Here is a 9632-nt window from a genome sequence, read left to right on the forward strand (position 1 = left end):
GCCATTTCGCGGTGGAGGGCAGGACGGGGCCGTGCTCCCCTGGCCCCGGTCCCCTCATGGCGGTGCCCCGGCCCCGGTGTGTGGGTGTCGGTGCCGCGGTGTGTCACACGGCGGGGGAGGCGGAGATGGGCACCCGCCCAGTGCTGCGTGTGCCCCGGGCTTGAGGCATCGGCACTCCTAACATGCTTTGCCGGCATGGGCGAGTGTGGCTTTGGGAATCTAATTTTCTCTTAATTTTATGAGGAGAAAAAAACCCCAAACAAACAAAAAAAACCCCAAACATGCGGGAGGCCCCAGACGATTACTTCAAGAACTGCCTGCTCCCACCGCCATGTTTCTCCCCGCTCGGGCTCCTTGTACACGGCCCCGTTCCAGCTCGGGTCCGTGTCGCGGGGGGAAATGCCAACTGCAGTTTGGGGAACACATCACAGCAGCGGTTGCTTTGCTTTTTGGTGGCCACAGGTGGGCAAATTCCATTGCGTTAAATAGTTCGCCGCTGCGTAATGTGAGGAGTGGAACAAAGGACGTGTCTTGAACGAGAACAGCCTGGTGTGTAACCTGAGTGCTGCCACGTGCGGTGATTTTATAGCTATAAATCCACCTTGGAAATGGGGTGTGAGTCCAGTCACTCATATCGCGTGGAGACCGGCCACATGATGTCCTGGAGTACACACTGAAGGTATTTTCAGTGTCCTACACTCCCATGGATTGCGTGCGTCTATTCACGCTCAGAAAGGTCAGCCAGGCACAGCATTCCGTCCCTTGCCGGCGGTCGCTGTGTAGCAGGGAGTGCTTCCGCAGGACTCAGAAATGTTCTGCAGCCATGACACCCCTCCCAGCACCCCCTGGGGAAGGTAGGACCCTTTGTCACTAGAATATGGCCAGCTAAAGAGATGGGGTTGAAATGGAGTCAAAGCTTAAGAGACAGAGGGACAGGCAGGGGGAGGCACAAAGCCATTCACTAGTTTCATGTCAGCAGGGGGGTCTTTTGGGCTAAACACAGGAGTTGAACAACTCCGAATTCTGCAATGAGTAGCTCTGCTCTAGACTAGCTCAAAATCATGTGATTGCTCCATGCTTTGGGCTTTTATGTTTGTAAAACACACGGTGGTCATGCCAAAGGCACCAGGCATAGCTGTCCGGTTGCTCGCTCTGGGTTGTATGAAGAGTTAGCATCGTGTGACCTGTCACATCAGTGCCTCAGCAAGCCAGCTGTTACTTTGGTGTCAGGCTTCTACGAACTGAACAGGGATTCAGTGACAAGGGGACCAGATCAAGCTGATAGCAAGGTGAACATGTCCTGTGGGACCAACGGAAGGGGTGGTTCAAGGGTGGCGCTTGAAATGTGATGAGAACAAGAAAGGGCCCGTGGTCAGTTTGTCGGCTAATTTGCAAACATACAGCCAAGGCTCTGCAAATCTGCCTGGAGAAGCCACCTGAGGTATTTTGGACACTCTGAAACAAGTAAACCCATCTTGTTTTATTCACCTCCTTGTCTGGTAGCATCTGCAGACATACATACTGCAAGTACGTATATAGGCCTTGTAGTATGTTCGGCATAACACTGCATAATGCAGCTACCATTAAAATACTTTTTGCAAATTAAATGTGTTTGTAGGCAACTAATTCTTGAAAGCAGCTTATCAAACAAGACTTGTGGAATAAATCTCAATCCCATTAATCCAAGTTCCAGAACACCAAAAGATGAAAAGACAATCAAAGGAAGGACATTTTAAGAGGATTACAGGGAAAACTAATCTTGTTACACCGCAAGCCTGTGTCACATGTACAAACCGAAAGAAACTGTAAATGTGATTTGTGTTGCCTGGCTTGGCAAGGAAGGAAAAAATGGGAAGGCCTGGGAAGTTAAACAGCTGCAGCAGGGCTTAGTATCAAATTTATTTGATTTCACTGGGTTTTATTCTCCTTGTCAGAACCATGTTGAAAATCTCTTTAGCTAGATGAGTTTTTCAGCTCAGTCAGGGCTCAGTGTAGCCATACTCCTTGAACTTGGGAAGTTCCTCGAGAAGCGGCAAAAGTCAGAACATACTCAAGTCCCAATTCTCCTTGGTATTTACTTGCAGAGGGACCTTTCCCATGGGGCGTTGCCGGCCAGAGCGGACAGCCTGTGGAAGCTTTGCTGCACGGCTGATTCGCAGGACTTGTGGCCACAGGAGAAGCACAGGCTTTTCTTGCACAGGGTGGTTATTGCCTGCAGCCACAGGCGAGAGCCGGCTGGGCTGGGGCTCTCCAGTCTTGTGTCCCTGTGCTTGCTCTTGTACAGTCATGCAGGAGCAGTTACGCTGTCTAGAGTGGCCAACGCGAAGGAACAAGGTTAAAAGGCAGTTCCTCACATGCATTTTTTTTTAAAAAGTACCACAACTTCTGAAGAATGCTTTTGAATTATATGCCAGCCTTCACAGGGATATGTTTTCAGCTTCTTCAAATGCCAACCCCGAGTGCTAGCACAGTCATTCTTTTCTCTAGGAAGGGGAAATTTGATGAAAGAAGAAATGCTTCTGAATTGCTAAACAAGACCTTGCTAATCTCAGGGGATGATTAAATATTTCACATGCCAGCATCCAACTGCTACATTGTCATGTTCAGGATTATTTTAAAATCAGAAATGAATATGAAGAAGTCCAAACTTTAATTGGGATGCAACTTGTGACTTCCTGACATAACAATCTAAACTAAAAACCCGGCACCAGATGCCTCCAATATTAATGAAATTTCTAATACAGACTGCAATTTTCCAGCATAAAATTTTGTAATAGAATGTAAAAAAAAAAAAAGTATGCATCAAGAAATCCATTAAAAGATCTCTCTGAGCTGTTGGGTCAGCAACTTCACTGTGGAGTACTATGATAATCAAAACAAAACAGTCAGCACACTGACTGGGTATTGAAAAAAATCTTTGTGAGCATCTGCCAAATTATACACACTGATCTTTTGGAATATGAAAAATTCTGAACGCAAAATTCACAGAATGGATTAAAGGACAGTAAGGAAGAAACTGCCATAGTTTGGTTGTGGAGCCAGATTTTTCCTAGCCTGCAGCCAAAACTAGAAACAAATGAAGACTGTGAATGACCCAGCTGAGTTTCAGCAAAAGACCCAGCAGGGAGATGTATTCAGATTTACCAGTTTAATAGGCCTATTTGCATATAAATGACGTTCTCTTTTTTTCTTCCTACAGGCTGTCAAGAGTTTCCTTTCAAAAAGGATAGAAATAGACCATGGCTACAGTGTGACTGTAGCAGGAGCTTCAGGCCTGTTTGGAGCAGCAGGTTTAGAGGTCAGTGGCTGTGCATCACCAGGGACACAAAGCGCTCTCACGGAGAGATCCCAACATTCATTTTCTGATGAACACAAAACCTCCCTAGGGATGCTGCAGTTTTTTAGGGTATGACCATCGCAGTGAGTCTTGGGGTGAGCCAGAGCGCTCCACCTTGCAGGACCGGGTCCTTTCCTGATCTTATGCATCTGTTCAGGTTTAGCCTTAAAATTGATCAAAATGTTTTAACAGCTTTCCAAGCTCAGATAAACTATTTAAAACGTGGAAACAATAAATGCCCGTTAGACGAGCAATTGCCTCGTTAACAGCATTGCGCTGAGGACACAGCAATTTTGGACACAACAATTTCGGGTGCTGCACGACAGCGGTAACATTTTGCAAAATTATTGGCTAGACTCTACAAAAAACATTTTTGGAGGGAGAAGGGAGCTTTGATGGCTTACAGATTACTCTTTTTGATTATTAGCAACTGAATTTTACACAGGCATCGATGAAAGACGCTGGTCTGTCAGGAAGAGGTGGAGAAAAAAGACAAAGGAAATTGTAGACCAATATGGTGTTAACTTAAAAGTGACTTTTGAAATGTTTACATCCTTCTTTATCTTGCAAAAATAACCGAGTGGTTTTAGTCCATTTACACGGGACAAGCTTTTCAACGGTAATGTTGAAAGATCTCAAAAAAGAACTCAAGGCATTACTTTTCCTTTTCAATTTAACTCGGGTGGAAATGCTGTGGTTCAACCGATAAATGGTAGTTTAGTTTGTCTGCACAGTGTATTATTAGCTACAATCAGGAAGGCACCACAAGCCTTGCTAGTGGCTTCTCGGGATCAGGAGATGTCAAGGTAGGCAGAACAGGCTGAAGAGAAAATGCCTCTCCTAGAAGCTGAACCTGTTTTCAGAGCGGTACCTGAGGTGATCTTTCAACAGCACTATTTGTTGCCCTGAGGATGTCACACACACCCCCCAGGGTAATCAGGTGAAGAGCACAGGAGCACTGCAGCCCTGACTGCCAGTACAGCTCGCTCTAACTTCTGGCTGAGTTTGGAAGAACACCTCATGGAACATTTTGTTGCAATGTGTTTGTCGCTAAGGAAAGGCAGGATACTTTATATACCTCATGGATGCAGGAATCTGTCCATCACAAGTCAGATAATCTTAAAGTGTGCTTTAAGAGATGTTACTCTTCTAGGAGTGGGAGTTCATGGAGAGAAGGGGAGGGGAAGAGACTAAACATCTTTATGAAGTAAAACCACTAGTAGGAAGGGAGGGGTAAGCATGCCATGTAGCTAAACACTAAACCAGCTTCCCAAAAGAAAAGCGCAAACAAAAAATTATGACAGGCAAGAAAATGGGAAGTAATGGCTCTGCAAACCACAAGGTTCATTTCCTCCCTGGGTAGCCATGGGCTCAAGTGCCTGTAGATGCAGTGTGTGTAAGCTTGTGCACATTCACCGTTTAACACTTGTCACATGCTAGTTTGAAGTGGGACTAGCTTTGTTTACTGTCCAGCCTAAACAAAAATGCACCACATTCCACAAGTGACAAAAGGCCATTAACATCAATGAAGTTCTGTCCAGCTGACTGACGAATGACAGGAGGTCTGCGTTTGACCCAATTTAAATATCACTTTAATCTTGGTACATCTTCCCTATCTGCATACAATTATGGACCAGTGGAATGGGGAGGGGTTAGACAGTAAAAGCTCTTAAACAACCTTTTTTCTTTTAAATAAAAATCAGCATTGGATTTCTACAAATAGCCCTTTAGCACATGAAAATAGAAGTTAAAACACTCACTGAAAACAACAGCAGCCTTTAAAGTTAGAACAGTATAAGAGAAAGCACAACAATTATTGCTAAGAATCCTTAGAAGAGACAGTTATTTAAATGTATTTAGCCTTTGTGAGTCCAAAGTAGCACATTTTCTTTATGTTTTTATCCACTTTAGTAATTAAAATAACTTGGTGGCTCAGCATTTTAATACAGAAGCTCCTCTTTACCTACTTAACAAGCTTTGAAGGGAATTTACAAACTTTTTACGTAAATGCAGTGGCAGGTTATAGGACAGTTATACTGAATCTTATTTACAACAAACTCACGAATTTATTTTTCCAGTGATGCCTTCCTTTCCCAATTGTTTTTTCTAGGCAAGAGCTAAATAGTCATCTTGGTTGAAACCAAGCTACTGTATGAACACAACAATGAAAGCAATACTTAGCAATCAGACCAGGATATGTATCCCTACTGGGATGTACTTGGTTGTGGCTTTAAAAGAGTAAGAACAGCAATTTGGGAGATCACACCCACAATAAAACGGGGAATAGGGATTAGTTAGAGATTGCCAGTTGCACTCAAACAGATTTTGCATGTGGACTTTGACATGAAACGTATCAGAGGTTTTGTCCCTTAACATAGGGTTGGGATTGCCTTCTTTGGGAAGCACTAATCTCCCTTCTGCTAAAGAAAAAAAAAGGCATTTAAACAGAAAATACTATCTTTTGGTTGGAAATAGTAAAGATGATGAAAGAATGGTAGTAGAGGATGAAAGTATTGAAAGCATACTCTGTGAAGGATATGTTCTGCATCATTAATATGGGACATTTACAATCTAAACCATCCTCTATTAGCAGGTTGCTAAAAATACTGTGAAATTGGAAGTGGGAGAATGAATGAAGTTTAAAAGCACTATACTTTTTTCATTTCTAATCAAATACAGTTTTGTTGCATTAGGATACTGCTAGTGGTATACAAAAGAATTTGTTTTGTCGGAGAATAAAATACACTCTTGGATAAGTATTTGCAATCTGTATGCCTTTATTCAGTTCTAATCCAGAGATTAAATGAAAACCCTTGAGATTTTAATTTGCTCTAACAACTTAATTTTTTTCCCCAGCCTCCTTCCATGGGATATTCAGGTTCTTGCTCAGAAGTTCCTGGGTGTTAAATAAGTGTACATATCCAATCAGTAGATAAAGGGAAGCAACACAGCAGGTCACGCCCACAGAGATGAAACTGAGTATTTTCAGACTTGTAACCACCTCTGGAGCAGCATTTCTTTGTCTGAGCTTAAACAGAGGAGTCATCTAAATAAAATCACTTAACTATAGAAGCCCTTAACGAAGATATGACATTGATTCACACTTATTCTGTTGGTTTCTACCTGCAGACTTTCAAAATAAAAGCAGCGAACAACTATGTGGTTGCTTCACAGACCAAGATTAGTGAAGTGGTATACACATATCCCTTCCTACAGTTAGGCACGTTTGGAACCTCCACCATTTGTCTTTATACATTAGGACAGAATGAAACTATTTTTAACTTGGATCAGTGAGTTAGAACAGAATTTTGGTTTGATCCTTAGGTAACACCATAATTGCAATGGAACTTCAAATACAGCTACATTTAACTTTAATGTATGGTACTAAAATTTGGCCAGAGAATTGAGAACACGAATAACTACCCTGCTGATTCCCCACCTGAGTCCTTTCAGATAGGATTGATCCTAAGGAAATATCAGCTGTCTATATCCTAAAGCAAAACAACAAAACCAACAAGTTATGGGAATGTATTTTAGTATTATGGAACAAACAGGTATTGCAACAAATCCAGGCTGCTTCTTATTCTGTAGGCACATTTTAGCTATCCTACAGGTCAGCATTCCCAAAAATAAATTTTGCGCAAATCCTTTTCTTTAAGATCTCCACCCTGTAACCAAGAATGACAGATCATGAAAAGTCATGTTTCTTCCTTTGGGGAGTCAGGACTTCCTACTAACAAATAAAATATTCTGCTTTAAAAAAATGCCCTGACCAATTTTCATTATTCCCCTTTAACTTTTATGCGATGCAGTTTTTTTGTTTCAAGGATAGCAAACTGACCCTTTCAAGATAGCAGATAATACTCCAAAATCCCTGGATGAACATGGACTACCTTCCTTCTTGTATACCGAGTGCAACTTGTTACTTAAAATAGGAGCAGATATTAAGCTTGACAACACAGCACTGGAAAAGCCTTCATTTGCCAGGTTTCATATGCAGCGTATCTCCACAGCCACTCTTTGGGTTCTTACACAGGGCATTGAAACAAGAGACATTTGACTGCATCTCTTCAAAGAACAGTAGCACAGTGTCATTCTTTTGACAAAAGCTGCTATTAAGTCCAGCTGTATACTTGTAAGAATAAGTAAAGGCTTGAAGGAAAGCAATGCAAAGACTTAAGGCTTTGAAATTTGAGAAAACAAGCAATGAGTGCTTTCTTTCCAATACCAGAAAATAACAATATGAAGACTGGAGTCTGTCAGACTTGAGGCATGGGAGGGAGTACAGGCAGACAGGATGTTTTCTTTGGTGAAGGAAAATGTATTGCCTACACTGTCTAGTCTCTGCTGATCTTATTTACAAGCTGAACTACTGGAAAATGAACATAAATATTTCCAGAATCTGGTTTCCAAACTTGTCAGATACTTCCTTTGAGCCTGCATGCTCCGCATTTGGAAGTAGGATGGGCAGGCGTTAAAAAAGGTCCAAATGAACAGGACTGAAATGCACTGACATTCAGTGACTTGTGCCACGTCACATCTCCCGTCCCCCACCGACCTGCCTGTTACAAGTTACTACAGCAGATCCCTTAGGATCAGACCTCCTTCCTCTGCACTTCCAAGCAGTGGCTTAAGGGCATCCCTATTTGCAGAACACTGGCTCTATGATATGGCTGGAACAATAATGTGGTAAATTCTGAAAAGAAACTAGATTGCTATCGCAGTTGCTAGCACAGTAGTTACAAGCCTGATAGATCGGACTAAGTACTTTGTTTTTCTTACTCCCATTTGAAAGTGATTAAAGGAAAGTTTTCTGTAGCTGAACTGAACATTTTGAGTGCAAAATTTCACTAGATGTACAGCAGATTCTGGAACGCTCAGGTTGCTAGTGCTATATTGCCAAATACTTTTGGAGGAACACAGGAAAAATGTAGTAATTTACTAAAATGTGGTAGTTTAAGCAGAGTCAAATAAGATAATGGGGAGAAAAATGCTTGGTAAAATCCACTTGTGGGAGAACAACCCTAACCAATTAAGGTCTGACTATGAGAAAGTAATTTTGGAACAGACCCTATACTTAAATTTTCTATAATGGGATCATTACTGAGATGCGTGGCATGAAGCCCAAACTAAAGTATACTGATATTCATATTCAGAAGCTCCAGCTCATTCACATGCAGTCAAAAGGTTTCTTAAGATCAAAACCAAAATAAAATGTTCAAAGAAAGAATGCAAAAAGGTGAGGTGTCTTGTGAACAGCACTCTGCTAGTACTCAGACTGGTATGCTTTATAGCAGTACGAGCTTGCTAGTCTACTGCTGTCAGAGAATTTCACCTTCACCTCAGTTTTCTCATATTTCTGTTCATTGTAGAACATTATAGTATCTGTTGAACAAAAGTGTCATATAAAGCCTTCAGGTGATTACATATCATATGTAAAGATTCTTCCTGGTGTTTGCTGCATCAAGCACCAAGGGGACAACCAAAAAAGCAAGTGACTGTAGTGCTCTAGAAAAACCACACTTTTACCTAGAACTCCCTTTGGCTTACCTAGAATCCTCATAGTGACCTAAAGTCTTCCATCATGAGGCTGTGATTACAAGGTCTTTGACAAAAGAACCTTCTCTTACATAGCACCTCTAACATAATAGGTGCATTTAAGAGTATTGAAACAGAGGTATCTAGGGCAAAGTACCTTAATTCAGGTTCATATGAAGCGCAGCATTATCAACAAATGAACACTGCAAAATAGTCTGAAGAACAGGCTCTAGTCCCATCCAAAGAGAAACTCCTAAGTAGCAGTGGATGAAGGTAGGCAGACCATTTACAGCGCTATCAATATGTTCTGCAATATAAATTGGTAAATAGTTTCTACGTTGTAAGAATTTGCAATACAAAGCCTCAGCCTAGCAAGTTTCTTTTAATTTTTAAATGTACAGCATTTTAGTTCTACAAATGTAAAAAAAAAAAAAAAACCCAAAAAACTTTACAATGTTTTTTTTTTTTTTGCTTAAAATGATCAAACGCAACTTGATTCAATAAAGTTTGGTATGCAGTTAATGTGTTCCGATTGCTTTTGATAATGCAAATAAAATGGCCAAGACATTTAGCTTAGAGACACAGCACATGCAGTAACTGCTTTCTGTGATGAGAGTTACCACACGCACTGCGAACAGGCGTTTAGGACGTGCTGCTACAGATTACCAGTTAAGTACACACTGAAGGTAGTTCACATCCAAATGATACACTGTCATGTGTCAGTCTACGGTGCCAGTTTTTGTTGCTAGAGGGAAAG

This window comes from Charadrius vociferus, unplaced genomic scaffold (genome assembly GCF_000708025.1).
Source record: "Charadrius vociferus isolate BGI_N301 unplaced genomic scaffold, ASM70802v2 scaffold280, whole genome shotgun sequence".
NCBI classification, from domain to species: Eukaryota; Metazoa; Chordata; class Aves; order Charadriiformes; family Charadriidae; genus Charadrius; species Charadrius vociferus.